The following is a 19,169-nucleotide window of genomic DNA, read 5'->3' on the forward strand; positions in this document are numbered from 1 at the left end:
TCGTTGAGGGGTGCCCTTTAGGTAGACACAAACAGCATTCTCCTTAAGTATTGCAGGAGATTTTACATGCACTCCTGTTCCTCACAAGAACGCTCTGGCCCACTGAAAGGGAATAAATTCCAAACCTCAGCCTCTGCTAAAGCTAGAAATCCCAAACGTATAAAAATTATTGTTAAATTCGACAAACCTGAAGAAACTGCCTCTGAGTTTTGATTTAACCACTTTTCAGTGTACTTCTACATTGATAACATTTGAAATTCTAATTTCCCTATCATGATCAAAAGATAGCATCATGTATTCTAAAGCTGTATTCCTGATTCCCTAAAAATGAATGTTTTATACCTGTGTATACATGCTAACCAGGAGGCAGAAAATACAGACCATTCTAGAGAACTGAATGATTGCTTTCGTCATGCACGACTGATTGAAAGCTCTGCTGTCAACTTCCACAGTGACTGCTGGTCACTGAACTTTAAGATGCTGAAAACATTAGGGGTAAAAATATCTGCTACACTGAGAACATTTTGTACAAATTCAAGTCATCCAATTTCCAAACTCCTGACAGCCAAGCAGCCACTAATGCCTGGGGAAAGTGCCTACTCGGTGACATATACCAAAAATGCTTTGAGATATGCTCGAACAATAAAACTCTAAAAATATACAAGTTCGAATACATTATCTAATTTAGATGATAGGAGATTCTGATTAAGAATCCATGAAAGCCTGTGGCATTCTTTTTATAAAGACAATTCCAATAATACTCCATTAGGATTTTCCCCTGTTAAATTAACTTTACAGACTTCTAATGGATTTCTTAATTAGACTTGTTATTAACAAGAATATTAAATCAATTAAAAACAGCCCTGACAGCCACTTGTAATAAACAAAAAATGAAAAGCAAGATTTATGCTCCCTCCTTACTTTTCTCCACCCAATCTAAAGCTTTTAATAATCTTACAAATTTATTGCAATTAATTATTCAACTGTCAAAGAATAAAAAGCTAAGATCATTATGTGCCTGTTTGAAGAAGACCTTGTTATTTCAGAGACAGGCTGGTTCCTGGAGCTGCTGTTCTGGCCTTGCTCGTGAAGAGGCTGCTTCAGCTCGGATGGCTCTTTGTTCTGTAACTGTTACGGCTTCAGGATATTAATTTAGTATGTTTGCCTCTGCAGAAGTACCCTTCCTCCTCCTTCATTTTCTAGAGCAAAAGAAGTATTGAAGCAGAAGAAAGGAATAGCTTTAATTCCAAACTCAAGACATCCAATGGGGACTTCCCTAGTGGTCCAGTGGTTAAATATCCGCCTTCATGGGCTTCCCTGGTGGTGCAGTGGTTGAGAATCTGCCTGCCAATGCAGGGGACACGGGTTCGAGCCCTGGTCTGGGAAGATCCCACATGCCGCGGAGCAGCTGGGCCCGTGAGCCACAACTACTGAGCCTGCACGTCTGGAGCCTGTGCTCCAAGAGCACAAGAGAGGCCTCTCCAAGAGAGGCCACGACAGTGAGAGGCCCGCGCACCGCGATGAAGAGTGGCCCCCGCTTGCCACAACTAGAGAAAGCCCTCTCACAGAAACGAAGACCCAACACAGCCAAAAATAAATAAATAAATAAATTAATTAATTAATTAAAAAAAAATCCGCCTTCCAATGCAGGGGATGCGGGTTCCATCCCTGGTCGGGGAACTAAGATCCCACATGCCTCAGGGCAACTAGGCCTACGCACTCTAGAGCCCGCGCACCACAGCGAAAGATGCCACGTGCTGCAACTAAGATCCAGTACAGCCAAATAAATAAATATTTAAAAAAAACAAAACAAAAAAAGACATTCAATGACCAATCTCTTGTCAGAGAGAAAGAGGGAGAGAGAGAGAGAGAGAGAGAGAGAGAGAGCGGGAGATAGAACAAGATTTATCCTCTCTGGGGACCACACCAAAGCCCTGCATCTTCATTATATATAGCCTTAAAACTGCATTGTGCTCTATGCATTTTTATTTCAGGGATATTTATGTGTAATTTGAAGCAATAGGTGTGAATGTTACAGATACAGACTAGGTGATTTCATTAAAATGAATGGCCTGATGGTGAAGAGTTCTTTAGATGGTGTCTTCAGCCAACCGCCTTTAACAGTAGTAACATGACAGCCTCCCAATCCGAACACGGAACAACAGATAAAGAAAGGGAAGGGTGTTAAATGTTTTCCCAGGATGAAGAAAAGCAGTAGTCTCTGCTCTACTCGTTCACAGACACTCCGTCCCTGGATGGCTGCCCTGTCTCAGTGAGACTGTAAGGTAGTGTAGCTCAAAGAGCCAAGTGTGTGCCCAGCCCGCCGTGTTCCTTCTGCCCCAGCAAGAAACCAGAAGGAGCCCTTGACAACTAAGAATAAGGCCACTCCAGAAAGTGGCTATAAAATAAATTTCTATATATCAAGTGCTTTTTATCCTTGGCACGTATACATGTTTGAATGAAGAAGAAACAAAACAAATTCAAATTAATGTGAGGGCAGAGTTTGGGGATGGCCTTGTGCCACCAAACGGATGTCATTTATCAGACCTTTGGGACCAGGTAGCATAAGTCAGCATGAACTCAGTTTCTCCTCGCATGAGCATGAGATGGAAGTCTTACCTGTCACCTTTATCGCTGTGATGTGAAAATTTTGTGATGAAATTTTGCCACCACCTTGGAGATGAATTAGGAACCCTATTGCATTAGCAGCTAGCATATTGTTCAAAACCCAAAGATTCTGAATTTTTAGGAAATACTTCATATTGGTTCATTAATTCCGCATAGCTAAATTGCAAATATTTACTTGAATGCAATGACAGATATTAGTGGATACTCAGCTATGCCACGACTAAGATATACAAACTCCAGGCAAGTCTATGTATTCATTCTACAAACACGCACTGTGGGATGTAGCAGGCACAGAGCTTACTCTTCCGGGTAGTGTCTCCTCCCAAGGAGCGTATTGTGAGAATCAGACAAATCAAGAGTTAAAATACAGTGTGAGGAATGGTATGGGTTAAAGAAGCATACAGATTTCCTCCATACTCACCAGGGCACGTGATCTGGTTTTGGAGGGTCAGCCTCCAGGGATTATGTCTGATCTGTGTTTTGAAAGATGAACAAGGGCAAGCTAAGCAAAGAAAGTGAGGGGTAGAGGGAATTCTGCAGTCTGGGAGAGAAGGCAGAACCAGCACCTGTTCTGTGACAGGGGTCAGGGACACCATGGGGGGCAGAGCCCTGACGTCTACCCTCCCGAGTCTCCAACGCCAAGGGTTATATAAAGCTGAGTACTTACAAGAATTAAATACGGCAAAAAGGAGCAAGATAAACCAGTGTAGATGAAGTCTGAGCTCTGGAATCAGATATCAGGGCTTGAATCCCGGATCACCCACGTGATAGATGTGAGTTCTTGGGCAAGTTCCTCAGTCATATTAGGGTTGAAAAAGGAAGTGTGGGCAGAGCAGCTGGAGACACATCTGACCTAGACTGGTGAGTGAGAGTCAGCTGCTCCAGTCCTTTAAAGATAGGCACACCCATCCCTGGGACCATGTGACAGGGCTACCCACCCCAGTCTGGAGGAATCAGGGCAAGTTTCCCTGTGGAGGAGATATATGAATTGAGACCTGAGGATGTGAACAGAAGGGTACACGTGGAGGCTGTGAGAGAAAGGAGAGCTCAGGAAGTGGGAGCAAGGTGAAGGGCAGTTTGCTTTGCTTTTTTTGATCGGAAAAGTCTTGCTATTAGGATTTGAAGTTATGGGCAAGAGTTAAAATCACCAAAGTTAAAAATAAGTTGAATGAATAACAATTAATAATTGTGCAAAGAATCTGAATAGATACTTCTCCAAGAAATGTACACAAATGAATAGTCGATAGGCTGATAAAAAGATGCTTGCCATTATATTATCAGGGAACTACAAATCAAACCCACCATGAGACACTGCTCATACTCCCTGGATGGCTGGAAGTATTAAACAAACACTAGACTTCTCATGAGCACAATCTAATGTCTAACAACAATGGAGTCACAGTGGTATGAGGGAAACCACATTAGCATTCAAGCATGCGGGCAAAATTAGGTGCTTTCCAACCAAAAAAGGCTCAGCAAGTTTATTTGGTTAGGCACCTTTAAAAAAAAAAATCTGGGGGTTCCCTGGTGGCGCAGTGGTTGAGAATCCGCCTGCCAATGCAGGGGACACGGGTTCGAGCCCTGGTCTGGGAAGATCCCGCATGCCGCGGAGCAACTGGGCCCGTGAGCCACAACTACTGAGCCTGCGCGTCTGGAGCCTGTGCTCCGCAACAAGAGAGGCCGCGACAGTGAGAGGCCCGCGCACCGCGATGAAGAGTGGCCCCCGCTCGCCGCAACTAGAGAAAGCCCTCGCCCAGAAACGAAGACCCAACACAGCCAAAAATAAATAAATTAATTAATTAATTAAAAAAAAAAAAATCTGTAAACAATTAAAAAGCACAAATTCAGGATACAAATCCAAAAAGAAATCTGAGAAAGAAGAGGATAGAAGTTTTAAGGTGGAACTAACGTATCCCTGAATGTGCCATGGCAGCCTGGATGGGAGGGGAGTCTGGGGGAGAATGGATACATGTGTATGTATGGCTGAGTCACTTTGCTGGGCACCTGAAACTACCACAACATAGTTAATTGGCTCTACTCCAATATAAAATAAAAAGTTAAAAAAACTATTTAACAGACTTCATGAATATTAAAAGTCAAATTACTGTCTTTTGTTAAAGTGAATTGCACACTAGAAATATATTTAATTATTGCATAGCAACAGCATTCACATTTAACAGGACTATCACTGAACTTGTATACTTTGAAACATGTAACAAACATTGTTACTTCTCAGGGCAAATTCTGTTCTTAAATTCAGAATAAATAGTTCCTATATCAGATACCAAATTGAATAAATGAAACTCAAGTTGCATTTAGCATTAAACCTGAAACTAATGCTACATTATATATTATGATTCCATTCCAGCTCACTTTATTTAAAATAGCAATAACCACAAAATAAAAACAACATAGTGTGGATTCGAGTGTAATTACTAAGATCCTGTGCAGGCCTACTCATGGGAAAAATGACCCTAGTATGTATGCCCTGAACCTTTTATCAATATATGAAAAGGCAGGTATAATTCTGTCAACTGTTGGAGACCTTTGCTTACTAGATATCTTCCTAAAGAAAACAAAACAAACAAATATATATATAACAAATATATATATGTTACAGAGTTTTAGAGTTCTCAACCCGAATAGCATTTCAGAGTTAGAAGTGAAATGGTGGAAACATAGTGGCAATTTAAAGTGTTAAATATCTACAGATGATAAAATATTTTTAATGTCAATACATATGGCCAAAAGTGTTTTTTTTTTTTTTTTTTAAATCTAACAGTGGATGGTGTTTCCAGTCAGGGAATAATCTAAAAGTCAAAATAAAAACAAAATATCTTGATAGGCAAATATATCAGAATGTACCCTTCTGCTAGAATTAGACAATCAAAATGTGCAAACATGATAATAGCAACCTATATGTAGAGCAAATAAAATTATGAAAAATCATTCTAAACAAACCATCTAATAAGTCACTAACATAAAGGAGGTGAGCTGCCACATGCTTTTAGATAAGTGCCCTCAAATCTTCAAATACAGTTTCTGAGACACCCAAAGGATTTGCTTTTACCAAATCCTTAGTTAGAAGGGCTTGGCATTCGTGATGTTATTTTAATATGTTCTACAGTCCCAGTTCAGAGACTCCTTTACTTCAAATGAGTCTAGCTATAAATGAGAATAGATGTCTTAACTATCCAAAATGAAGAAAAACAGCAATTTTCCTCAAAATTTTTCCACTATAATAAACAAAAATGTCTCAAAGGCAAAACAGAAGCATGAGCAATTTCCAAAATCAGAATTCCAGTTTCTTCTAAGCCATTTTGCTGCTAATCTGAGACAAATCTACAATCTAACAATATGTATTTTGGTCAAACTGGCCAGAATGCCAACATGGGCTTCAACTGTGGTGACCTCTATATGAAATCTGCTCCTATAATTGCCTCCGTGTGAAGCTTTGTTTTCAGATCCATGGAGGAAATTGCTATAGACGCCTGCCTTGGGGGAGGAGATGGGGAACATTTTGCACGTGAGGTGAGGAGCAGAAAAGAGATTCATTCATACAAATTCTTGAGTATTAACTGCGTGCCAGTCACTTCACGTGGAGCTGGATGGAGCTGGAGGAGAACAAATGGAGGTCACAATCCACTCTAGGGGGCAGACCTGGAACAATGAGCAACCACAGAGTAAGCGTACAATGGCAGACTGTGCTGGATACTCTCAAGGAAAAATACAGGTTGCTCTGTGTTATGGGTCAAATTGTGTCCCCCCAAAGGACGTGTTGAAGTTCTATCCCTCCAGTACCCAGAAGTGTACCCTTATTTGGAAACAGGATCTTTGCAGATGGAGTCGAGTTAAGATGAGGTCATTCGGGTGAACCTTAATCCAATAAGACTGGTCTCCTTGTAAGAAGAGAAGAGATGCAGAGGCAGATTTGCGTGGAGGGAAGAAGACGTGATGGGACACAGGGAGAATGGTCTGTGAGGAGAGATGAACTGATGGGAACTATGCATCTGTCAGCCAAGGGACGCCAAGACTTGCCAGCAACACCAGAAGCCGGGAGAGAGGCAGGCCACAGGTTCTCCCCTGGAGCCTGCAGAGAGAATGCGGCCCTGGCAACGCTGTGGTTCCAAACTCCTAGCCTCCAGAATTGAAAGAATACACTTCTGCTGTTTTAGGCAACACAGTTGGTGGTACTTTGTTACAGCAACCCCAGGAAACTAATAGGCTCTGGGAGAGCATAGCAAGGACCCCCGAGCTTATCTCAGAAAGAGGGTGGGAGAAGGTCAGGAAAGACTTCCCTGAAAAAGCAAAGTTGGAGCTTGAGATCTGAAGGAAGAGTAGGGTCAGAGCAGATAACGGAGCGGGGGTGAGTAAAGTGTTTCCAGGCATGGGCCAGCGTGGTGCGAAGGCTGTGGAAGCGAGGTGTCTGATGCATTCCAAATGGAAGGAGGTGGGTGAGCAAGACGCCCAGAGACAGTAGAGTCATTCTGGGTAATGAGGTAGGCAGGCAGGGCAAGATCGTAAAGGCCTGATGGGCTGAGGAAAACCCCCTTCCAGCATGCTCGTGTCCGAGCAGGAGACAGGTACCATGGACAACTCTCTCTTCCTGTGAGTTCTAACACACTGGAATACATCTAGCATTGGGACCTGCAAATATCCCTGATAACTAGTGTGCCTCAATAGTATGGCTTCTTTCCAACAGCAAATACCATTCTGGAAGGAAGGACATTGCATTTTTGCAGGCTTCTGTTCAGCAAATAAAGACTGGCGCGTCCTTGACACTGAGGTGTTCACAGTCTCCAGGTCAAGCATCTGAGAACAATTTTTAGCTTTTCCCAGAGTTGCCCACAGGTAGCTGGAAGCTGCTGGGCCTTCCTTCTCCCTGGGGAATGACAGCCAACAACACAGTAACACTTGTAAACTGCCACTTGGCCTCGGGTCATGGGGCCACTGTGCCCATGAAGGCCATTGTGATTTAAGTCCCTTGTGACTTATCCATCCTGCTGCTCTGCAGGCTGGCCTTACAGAAAGGGGGACGTTTCCACTTGAACTTAGGGCTCTTAACAGACACCCACCGCGTTTGTCCGCAAGCAAGAGTAGTTAATAGAAAGTACAAATCTACCTTGTTATGGTTTTTCAGCCTTCCCTAACACAGGTTTGCCTGGAACATCTCTCACACATTTCTTCTTAACTGACCTCAAGGGTGTTAAGTGTCCAGTATATCATGGCCTGAATTAATTTCATTTTAAACTAGGATCAGCTCTCCTGAATACTCCATTCATTTGTGCATTCATATTCTATACTGACCTTTTTATTTGCACTTCCAGGGGGCAAAAAAGCTCTAGCTGCAACCTTGAACACTGCAGATACAAATCAATAATGCTTCGCTATGAGGCAAGTTTAATTATTTTGTTATTGGTTCTCTCTTTCTCTTTCTCTTGGCTAGCTGTTTTCAACCTAGCCATCTAGCCTTGCTCTGCCTGAAAAAACTCTGAAGACCAATATTGAACCAAAAAACTAGATAAACAAAATCCCAGTGACATAGTATATAAATAAAGTTACCTAATAGTAAAAAATAGAATTTTTTCAACTATATCAATACTAGTGTAAGATAAAACTAGAAATGTTGTGATATATATAATATACAAAATGTATGTACAAAAATTGACATATACACCTCTCTCTCTTCCAAGTAGCACTTCCCTCAGTATAATTGGGTACCTAATATAATACTTGTCACTTTATTGTATAGGGAGGAAATATGGTAGAAGGATTTGCAGAAAAAATACTGGCAGGCCTTATTTTCTAAATCCAACTCAAATATTAGCTATCTGATCATCACTTTATTGTATAGGGAGGAAATATGGTAGAAGGATTTGCAGAAAAAATACTGGCAGGCCTTATTTTCTAAATCCAACTCAAATATTAGCTATCTGACCATCACTAAGTCACTTCATCTTTCTTATTATCTTAGGCGCCTTGCTTGCAGGTAGGGGTAATACTACCTACCGAATTTTTGTTAAGAAAATTCAATGATAAAATGTACCTTTTTTTCCCAGTTTTATTGAGATATACTTTGACATATAACATTGTATAAATTTAAGGTGTGCAGCATAATGATTTAATATATGTATATACTGTGAAATGATTACCACAATAATTTTTTTTTTTTAATTGCGGTAGAGTTGTCTTACAATGTTGTGTTGGTTTCTACTGTACAGCGAAGTGGAGTTCCCTGTGCTATACAGCAGGTTCTCATTAGTGATCTATTTTATACATATTAGTGTATATATGTCAATCCCATTCTCCCAATTCATCCCACCCCCCCTTTCCCCCTTGGTGCCCATACGTTTGTTCTCTACGTCTATGTCTCTATTTCTGCCTTGCAAACAGGTTTATCTATACCATTTTTCTAGATTCCACATATATGTGTTAATATACGATATTCATTTTTCTCTTTCTGACTTACTTCACTGTAAGTCAGCAGTCTCTAGGTCCATCCACGTCTCTGCAAAAGACCCAATTTCGCTCCTTTTTATGGCCAAGTAATATTCCATTGTATATATGTACCACATCTTCTTTACCCATTCGTCTGTTGATGGGCATGTAGGTCACTTCCATGACCTGGTTATTGTAAATAGTGCTGCAATAAACATTGGGGTGCATGTGTCTTTTTGAATTATGGTTTTCTCTGGGCATATGCCCAGTAGTAGGAAATGAGGTATCACCTCACACCTGTCAGAATGGCCATCATCAAAAAATCTACAAACAATAAATGCTGGAGAGGGTGTGGAGAAAAGGGAACCCTCTTGCACTGTTGGTGGGAATGTAAACTGATACAGCCACTATGGGGAACAGTATGGAGGTTCCTCAAAAAACAAAATAGAATTACCAAATGACCCAGCAAAATGTACCTTTTTAATCTCTTTGCTCTTTGTTCTTTGCTCGGTGCCTGACACTCGGAGAGTGTCCAATAAATGGAGGTCAGTAATAATAATCATAAATTTATAAACAGAAGGTACATTGTAAATTGTACTTTTATGACATCAGAAGACTAACTCATATATATAATAGTTTGGTTTACCACATTTATGTGACTTAAAAGGGCAGAGGTGGTGAAGGGGTTGGTCTACTGTTTTCCTTAAAGAGAAACGTTCTATTGAAACTGAAATCCAGGAAAGGGGAATTCTTTTTTTATTTTTTTTTATTTTTAATTTTTATTTATTTATTTATTTTTTATTAATTTTTATTGGAGCACAGTTGCTTTACAATGTTGTGTTAGTTTCTACTGTACAGCAAAGTGAATCAGCTATACATATACGTATGTCCCCTCTTTTTCGGATTTCCTTCCCATTTAGGTCACCACAGAGCATTGAGTAGAGTTCCCTGTGCTATACAGTAGGTTCTCATTAGTTATCTATTTTATACATAGTATCAATAGTGTATGTGTAGCAATCTCAATCTCCCAGTTCATCCCACACCCACCCCTTTTCCCCTTGGTATCCATACATTTGTTCTCTACGTCTGTGTCTCTATTTCTGCTTTGCAAATAAGATCATCTATTAACGCATATACGTGGGATCAGGAAAGGGGAATTCTATTACGGAATCCCACACCTTTCCATTTTCCAATACTTACTAGAATAACATAAGTCTCAATAATTTTGTAATTTAAGAGAATCTATAATGGACACCATCTGTGGGTTACCAAATTAATTTTTTAACTCTTGTTGAATAATAATATAGCTATGACTATTTTGTGTTTACCATTGGCCAGGGAATATGCAAAGTATTTTACATAGATTTGCTTAATTAATCCTCACTGCAGCTCTAAGAGGTGGCAGCCATCATTATACCTATTTTACAGATGAGGTGACTGAGGTGTGATTTGCCAATGTGCCACAGGTTGCAAATGGCAGACCCAGACTTAAAATGCAGGCTGGTGGCTCCACAGCCCGTATTCCTGATCCACACGTAGTGCCCCTCTCTATAGTTCATCCTAAGCATTCAATACTGGAGACCACATTAGAGCAATTCCACCTAGGGTTGACGCAGATTTAAACAGAGTGGTAAAGACATGCTTGTATTAAATGGAAATTACTGATCAAGTGTAAAATCCAATGAGCCCATTAGTGAAGCAAAATAATATTTAGAAGATCTAGGCAGAAGAGCAGAAGAGCTGTGTCTGCAAGACCACTTGCAGCGGGACAAGTGATCACAGAACAGAAAAAGCTCTTTTCGTTAAGAAGAAATAGGGGACGGGCCATCCTTGGTGTTTTAGCACTGTCTAGAAATCCCTTCCCCATCTCGAAGGCCGACCTAAGGCTTCCTTCTCCTCCACCATCCATCAGGTACCTCACTCCCTGAGAAGTGACTCCTAACACCCCTCCTGACTGTTCTGCATCCTTTTTCTGTTCCCCTTTTTGTTCCATGACGCACTACAGGCAGCACTAAGTGTGCTGTGTTGAAACTACTGATGCTCTTCTTGACCATCTGCCTGCAGCCTGTGAGCTTGTGGAGATTTATCTATGTTAACTCCATATATACATTTATATATTTATAAAACTATACATTATATAAAGATATATTCTATATTATTATTTATATATTATAAATAATATATATATGTGTGCTATACATATGATATGCAATATATAATAGATATATTTTATGCTTGTTTTTAAGACTCAAAATATGCCTATATAGTTATTTACCTAAATTAATACGCTTGCATTAGCAAATTAAATTGTATCAGGAAAACATACAGATCATTTAATGGAATCTCCTCCTTTACAGAAGAGAATTTGGTGATTTTAAATGCTTCTCCAAAAGATACGGGAACCATGAGGCAGGCTACAGACATATAAACTGGGCTCATTTGTGGGAATTGCCTTCTTATACACAGAATATGTTGGGAACACCTCTTAAGGGTACCACAAAAATACTCCCGACTTCAGTTTTTCTAAGCTTCAGCCCTGCTGCACTATACAAATTTCAGGGAACTATGACATGTATATTCATAATGAATCTAGTTTTCCTACAAAAGGAAATAACATATGAAATAGATGGTTAATTATGTTATAGTCTGCATTAAGCAGTTCAAGTTTTCAGATTGTACTTTAATCTTAGGGTATTTAGAACATGTTTACAGTGTTACATCAATTTTCAGGAATTAAAAACAATCATGTTTTACCAATGATTTACTTTGATTCATATAATATCAAATATGGGGCACACTAATATTAAATAGAGCTGAAAAGGTATAACCCATTAAATCAATCTCCACTTAAAATACTTTGAATTGTTCTCTCGTAAATCAATGAATTAAAACTAAATATTCAGTGACTCTCATTTAATTGTATAAGGTTTAAGAAGCTCAGTTTTCATAAATATAAATAGATGAATCTTCAACAACATTGATATTTAGTAAATGAAAAGTCACACAGACAAGGTATAAGAACATAAATGGTACTGAGAGAAAATAGTACCTAATGTTTAAAGATAAGGTATGTTCCCTGGCCTATAAAAGCTAGGAACTCATTACTAAATCTTTTCATAAAACTGTTTTTTAGCATGTAAAAATTCCCACTGTAACTAATGCACTTCTGTTTTCAAAATAAATGGGATTTTTGCTATCGTGCCTTGGGCAGTCATCAATAATCATATCACATGACTACAGCTCATAGCCTCCCTACCTGTTACCACTACTCTTGATAGCAGATGTGTTGGGAGTTGCACTGTACTAAAAATATAGCTACATTTTTAAGCTAATATTTAGAGTATTTATTATGTTCTAAGAATTATAAGAGACCCTTTACATGCATAATCTAATCTTTGAAAAAATCTCATACTTGCTTCTGAAGTTAACATTATGGTTTACTATAGATTACTCTTATTTGAAATGTACCTGCAAATTATGACAATGTTATATTCTTAAGGTTCTAGTTGAATTGTCGCTTCAGTAAAACCTCGCCTATCAAAATGTTTATTGATTTATTTGACATTTAATTAATATGAATGAGCTAATTAGACTTCATTAATTTATACATACCTTACTGATATACTTGGAGCAATAATGAGTAAGTCACCAAAGTTATGCTTCATTTATAAGAAAGAAGGCATACATACCCTGTGGATCTCACAGCCTTGGAGAGTCAACATTCTTCCTGCCTCCTACTCTGTTACTCACATCCTGGTTACTCCTAATACTAGACCCGGTTCTGCCTCAGTTCAGCCAGTGCTCGGGGAGTCCACGCCTACTTAAAGGGCACATTCATGACCTGACAGAGGCAGGAAGTCATCAGCTCTGGTCTCAGCGTCCCCACTTAACTCCATGATTGCCTGCTACATGCCTCGGTTTCCTCATCTGCAACTGGAGATGGTCTTGTGACCTCGTACAGTTGTGTGGATGGGTGGGAGATGTTATGGATAGCACCTGGTACCATGTAAGGTTTCCTGACATATGGCAGGGGGTCTGAGCTGAGCCCAGAGCAGAATTTAGTGCCAGTTCCAGGCTGTATCAGAAGGAAGCTGTGTTTCCAGCTTTCTGTAGATTTCTTGAGAGGACAGAACTGTGTCTGTTCTTCTGTCCAGTTCCATGATCTAGGCCAGAGGTCCCGAGAAAAGGCTACAAGGGAAAACTAAAAATAGCCTTGTAGGGTATGGATTTTGGGAGTCCTGAGTCAGAGGCTTTGCTGCTTCAGAGAGTGAGTGGGGAAGGTCACAGCAGAGTTGATCAGTCCCCCCTGCATTGAACAGCCAGTGCCTGCAGCCGAGGGGTGGCTGAGGGAAGCCAGGGCAATTAGTCACAAGAGCCTCTGCAGCCTGGGGACCCTGGAGGCCTCCCCTTTGGCAGGGATGGCACGTCCCCATACAGCAGCCGGGCGACAGAGGAGATGAGGCCCAGAGACGCTGAGAGAGAGCGCAGGCTGGAGCTGGTGGGGGGCCATCAAAGCAGGCCACGGCCCCCGTCAAATTGGGTGTACTATTTACACACGTTTTGACTCCAGAGTGTGAAAGGCACTCTTCCTTTCTAACAGCCTCCGGTACTGGCTCACCATCCACGTTCGCTGCCCACTGCTTTATATGGTGTCTGTGTGATTCTCTCTCCCTCTCCAGCTGCCACCAAGGCATAATGATGAATACTGCCATTCCTTCGGCGGAGGGAAGGTCTTCCCCGGCAGAATGCGCAATCAGGCTGGCTCGCGGGGCCGGGACGCCATGTGCGGAGGAGAGCGTGGAGAATACTTAAGCAGGGAGGAAGGAAGGCGTGAAGGCGGCGGACGCTAAGCCAGCCCCAGCTCTGCAGTGAGCCCTGCTAAGGGCCAGGCCCCGAGGGCGCCGCAGAAACGGCTGTGAGCCCGCGGTACCCGGGATGGCTGCCGCGGAGAGATGTCTTCTCTCTCCTAAATATTACAGGTAAAAAAGACAAAGTTGAGCTGCAAAACAATCACTTTAATTGGAGTGATTATCGCAACTCTCTCATTCCTCAGGTTGGCAGCAACCAACATAATCCAATCGATCATTTAGCGGGCTGTTTAATTATAGTGCGAGTCACCCCCACCACCCCCAACCATTAGAATAGGGCTCTGGAACAGGGTAATACAGATTTCGTCATGCAAATTATCCCTCAAAGTTTATTTTGTGAGAGGAGAAAAATGTTTGATTGTACTAAAACAAATCTGGGAAGCTCTGTAGAAACCCAAATTCACTTTGGATAACAATCCTTAACTTTTCTCTGCTTATTCAAATTGCCTTATTGTTAATTAGCACATCATTCATCACGTATCCTCCCTAAGAATAATGGAAAATAACAGTGAATGACTGGGGGAAACCTACTAAATTAGAAAAAAAGTAGGCTTTATAAAATAAATTTAGAAGAAATTCAGTTTTACTACCTGCAAAAGTATAAGGTTATACAAAGATTAGTAGCTAGCAAAACGTATTGTCAATTATAATCAATGTAGCTCTCTTTCTGTTTGTTTGTTTCATTGTGGCAAATAGCACATAGCATGAGATCTTTCCTCTTAACAAATTTTTAAATGTACACTACAGCATTGTTAACTATAGACACAATGCTGTACAATGGATCTCTAGAACTTTTTCATCTTGTATAACCGAAACTTTAAACCAAGTGAATAGCAACTCCCCACCTGCCCCTCCCCCCGACCCTGGCAACCATTCTACTTTCTGCTTTGATAAGTCTGACTACTTTAGATACAGCATATAAGTGGTAGAATCATGCAGTATTTGTCCTCTTGTGACTGGCTTATCTCCCTTTACTTATGTCCTCAAAGTTCATCCATGTCGTAGTGTATAGCAGGATCTCCTTTTTTTTAAGGCTGAATAATGTTCCACCATATGTATGTACCAATTTTCTTTCTATCAAGGGACACTTTGGTTGTTCCCACATCTTGGCTATTATGAATAATGCTGCAATGAACATGGGCGCACAGACATCCCTTCTGGATCCTGATTTCAATTCCTTCGAACATGCACTGAGAAGTGGGATTGCTGGATCATGTGGTAGTTCTAGTTTTAATTTTCTGAGAAATTTCTGTATTGTTTTCCATAGTGTCCGTACCAGTTTACATTCCCACTGGCAGTGATGCAGATCTCTTTTAATGACTGGGTAAGGATCATACGTGTTTAGAATATTGTTGAAATTAAAACAAGTGCCCCGAGCTTACCTGTAATAGTTCAGGAATATTTTTAAATGACTTCTTTACACAAATTACTCTTGACTCTTCTCAAATTCTAAATCAATAAAATTTAGTCTAAGAGTATATTATATCTTCAAAAAAAAAGTAGAATACATCGGTGTCTTGAAGGTTATTCTTGTTTTGTATTTAAGCTAAAGTTGTTTTAGCTGAAGAGAATGCAACCAAATTCTTATATATACAAGGTCTGTTGGAGACATACCAACTGATTAATAAAAGAGAGACAGGGAGAGATAGAAAGGGGAAGAAAAGATTATATTGGCCACAGATATGAGACTGGTAATAGTTCTTTTTGCTTATCTTCAAAAGTGGGCCAAATTTTTCTTTTGCATGTGTGTGAAGAAGCCTTGGGGAATAATAATTGGATTAGAACTTTTTTTGATTTTTTCCTTTAACATTAAAACTCAAGAGGCCTTATAGATAATGCTGAATTCATATCTGTTTATTGTTCAACAGTTCCTTCGGATTCGGTTTGCTTGTCTGTCAGTTTTGATAGAAGAAGAAAGAGGAGGGGGAGAGACTGGAGAGGGAGGCAGGGGAGGATGCAGGAGAGAAGGGGAAGGAGGAGGGAAAGGAACAAGGGAGAGGGGGAAGGAACACTCTGCCAACACTTGGAAGAGAAGCAATTGCGTTCAATGCTACACCATTTGCATAATGCAAATTTCCAGCCTCTGACACGCCACACACACTGGGTTTTAGTTTAGTGTACAGCTGTCTACCTTTCCCAAAGAGTGAAAAGTTGAATTAGATTTTAAAACACTGCCAGAAAAGTAATATCTGTTCTTTAATCTTTTTATGGCCAGAGGCTTGCTTCTTAACATGAATATTGTTTTGTTAGTATTTTTTAGAGAACATTCATTCAGTCATTTATTCGTTCACCTAAATGGAGTGCTGACTACAGCTTGGAACATCTCTCAGCACAGGGGCTACTGCTGCAAACACGTGAACGAGCACGGTGGGTACGGAGTTCTCAAATCAAGTTCAGGAAAAGATGGAAACTTTGGGGAGGGTGTGTAGCGGGAGGGGTGTTGAAGGTTTCTATGCAGCTGGTGGAGAGGACAGTCTGCTGTTTACAGGTTATTTCTCATCCCAACTGTCCCGCTCTGGGGTGTGCAATAAACACCTCCCCACTTCAAGCTCAATTTGGGATATTTTATTTTTCTTTGCCTCTGCCTGAGAACTTTTAATAATTCTTTAATTCAGACAAAGGACCTTGATAGGTTGTCAGCGTTTATTTGACACATTTCTTGGATCACCTTTAATTGCACATCATTATTTATTAATTTTACCACTCTATTAAAAGGAAACTATTATTTGTTCTTTTCAATATCCAAGAGAACTTACTGAAATCAGGCTAGATGGCCAGCTACTCTTTGTACCAAAAAGTGACCGTAGATGCCCTTCCTCCCAGTGGGTAAATCCACAAAGATCACGCTGGTGGTTGTGACTGAGCTACCGTCCCTGTTCACCACGGTCCCTCTGAGCTAAACATCAATGGACTGATGGCTTCACAACTAAATTAATTATAGCTGGAAAACTGGGAAAACTGAAGGATTTGCCAAGGGGCGTGGACACCACTAAGCTGAGGCTAATTCCAGGAGACACAGAGGTTAACTCTACGATCTATAGTTATTTAAATTCTGTCTTTCCTTATAAACGTGAAGGAGCCTTACCTAGAGCTGGGGTTATTGCCAGGAGCGTCAGTAGGACTTGGGACACTTCAAACAGACTCAGTCATATATGGCTTTGCCCCTAACGGTGATTCTCCTCACTCCAAACCTCGTCACCATCATCATCAACCACTAAACTGCAGGCCATGTCTTTCCATCTGGCTCATTTTCACTAGATTTGAATCCCTGTATCTTCCATGAATTATAGAAATAATGCATAAAAGACTTATTAATTCATCTCCTAATATATAATAAGTTCTCAATAAAGCTATTTTTATTAGCAGTAGTAATGTTATTATCTATAGACCCTGAGGTTTGCTGCAGCTTCAAATATTAAACGTTCAATCATCCTTGGTCTAATTTTCTTCTAAATCTTCTTGTTGATCATAGCAATTGACTGCATCAGGAAGAGTTCTAACTTTCACAAACAACGGAAATGGGTTTTGGCTGATTATAGCAGACAATAAGTGCTTTGAAATTGCCTAAAATCTTGGAGAGCCAGACTTGGGAAATGGGATGCAGTATGGCCCAAATCACTGTCAAACATGCCCAACTCACGCTGCAGGACTAACTGAGGACACTGCTGCCACCACATGAGACTCTAGACACTTTGTTTGCGCTGCTGACACCAGATGACGGCCCCTCCTGGCTCCACTTTCCCTGCTGCCCTGGAAAATGGATGGTGGTTATTCCTCCTTTAATTATTTTGGTTTCTCAGGAGCCTGGCCTTTTTGAGATGGATGAAAACACGTTTTGTAGAACAGAACACTCAGGCACAAGAAATTTAAGTCTCCTTCCTAAGGCACAGAATCTGTGGTTCCTAAATCCCATCTCAATGTGCTTTCTACCATACACACTGTGTAACAAAATACAAACAAAAAACAAACAACGGAAACGCGTATGTTTGATGAATAGAAAAGAGGCTCCACGGTGACTCTGATTTTCTTTATTTAAAAAAAAACATTCAAAATTTTATCAAAAGTGCCTGCTGCCAACGTTGTGTCTATGCACCATTGTTGTGGGTTGGCATTTTTGTGGGATGTGTCATTGTCACAGTGGCCATTCATATTGGAAAGGCACTGGCATTCAGAAAGACTGAGTAGATGAAACAGAACCCAAACCCAAACCGTATCCCTGTGGATACACTCAGGTCACTGGTCCAATGACTCTGAGAGCTTCCCCTATGACTCTTCCAAGAAAAAAAAAGTTTTCTCAAATGTTGATGAGTTCAGGAGGAAGAAATGAATTGCTCCCAAATAGTGCAGAAGATGAGCGATAAATCTGTGACTAAAACTTGGGTCTCTTCTTCCCTAGTATAGCATCCCAATCAGGCTACATTTATCTCTAAATACAGTAGTGTACATTTCTTCAAAGAAAGTACTAATACGATCACACAAATAAACTACGAAGAACAACTATGCTTGCTTATGATTATTTTCACAGTAAGAGTGTAACTAAGTCATCCGCTACTCTTGCTATTGGTTTAAGGTATGGCTTGAACTGGAACTTGGTTGGGAGAGAGGTGGGCGTGGTGGAAGATACCCCATGTGGAGGGGACGTTTCATGGGGAGGAAACTGCAGAAGCAAATGCAGAGAAGCAGAGAGGGCAGGTAGACTGTTCAAGCAACAGCCTGTGTTGTTGAAGAAAGGGTGGTAGAGAAGACTTTGCTGAGTGACCCCCGAATCTTGCATAGCATGAATGGGACTGGACAGAGAGAGCCGTCCAGGTAAGAAATAATTCTTTAATGGCTTACAGACTGCCTCATAAAAACAAAATGAGCTAAGGGAGTGAACAAAGATACAAGGAGTAAGATAAAATCTAAGAATAATTGGAGAAGCATTGAAGAAAACATGTACAATTTTAGAGAAATAAAATGAAATTGAGGAAATAAATATCTAATAATATACTAATTGTTTTGATCTGAGCTTCCTATATCCAAAGTAAAGAAGGAAACATCATCAGACTTGGGCGTCATGGTGACCACTGGGGTGACATACACTGTCCCTGTGCATTGTTACGTTGTTCGGGGAAGCAACCGCTACTCATCGGTCATATGAAGGTCATGCAATGAACCATAAGCTCAGCATTAGAGCTATGCAAAAAAGAATAACAAAATCTGTAGGGTTGCTATTTTTATCTTTCTTCAATGTTC

At 40.5% G+C, this 19,169-nt stretch overlaps 1 protein-coding gene across 1 annotated transcript in view; it reads right to left on the reverse strand.

The window, feature by feature from the left end:
- NALF1 (NALCN channel auxiliary factor 1) overlaps positions 1 to 19,169 on the reverse strand; it is a 593,804-nt gene that overhangs the window by 301,545 nt on the left and 273,090 nt on the right. The gene's annotated exons all lie outside the window — the stretch shown is intronic.

Source organism: Balaenoptera ricei, chromosome 18, assembly GCF_028023285.1.
Source record: "Balaenoptera ricei isolate mBalRic1 chromosome 18, mBalRic1.hap2, whole genome shotgun sequence".
Classification (NCBI taxonomy): Eukaryota; Metazoa; Chordata; class Mammalia; order Artiodactyla; family Balaenopteridae; genus Balaenoptera; species Balaenoptera ricei.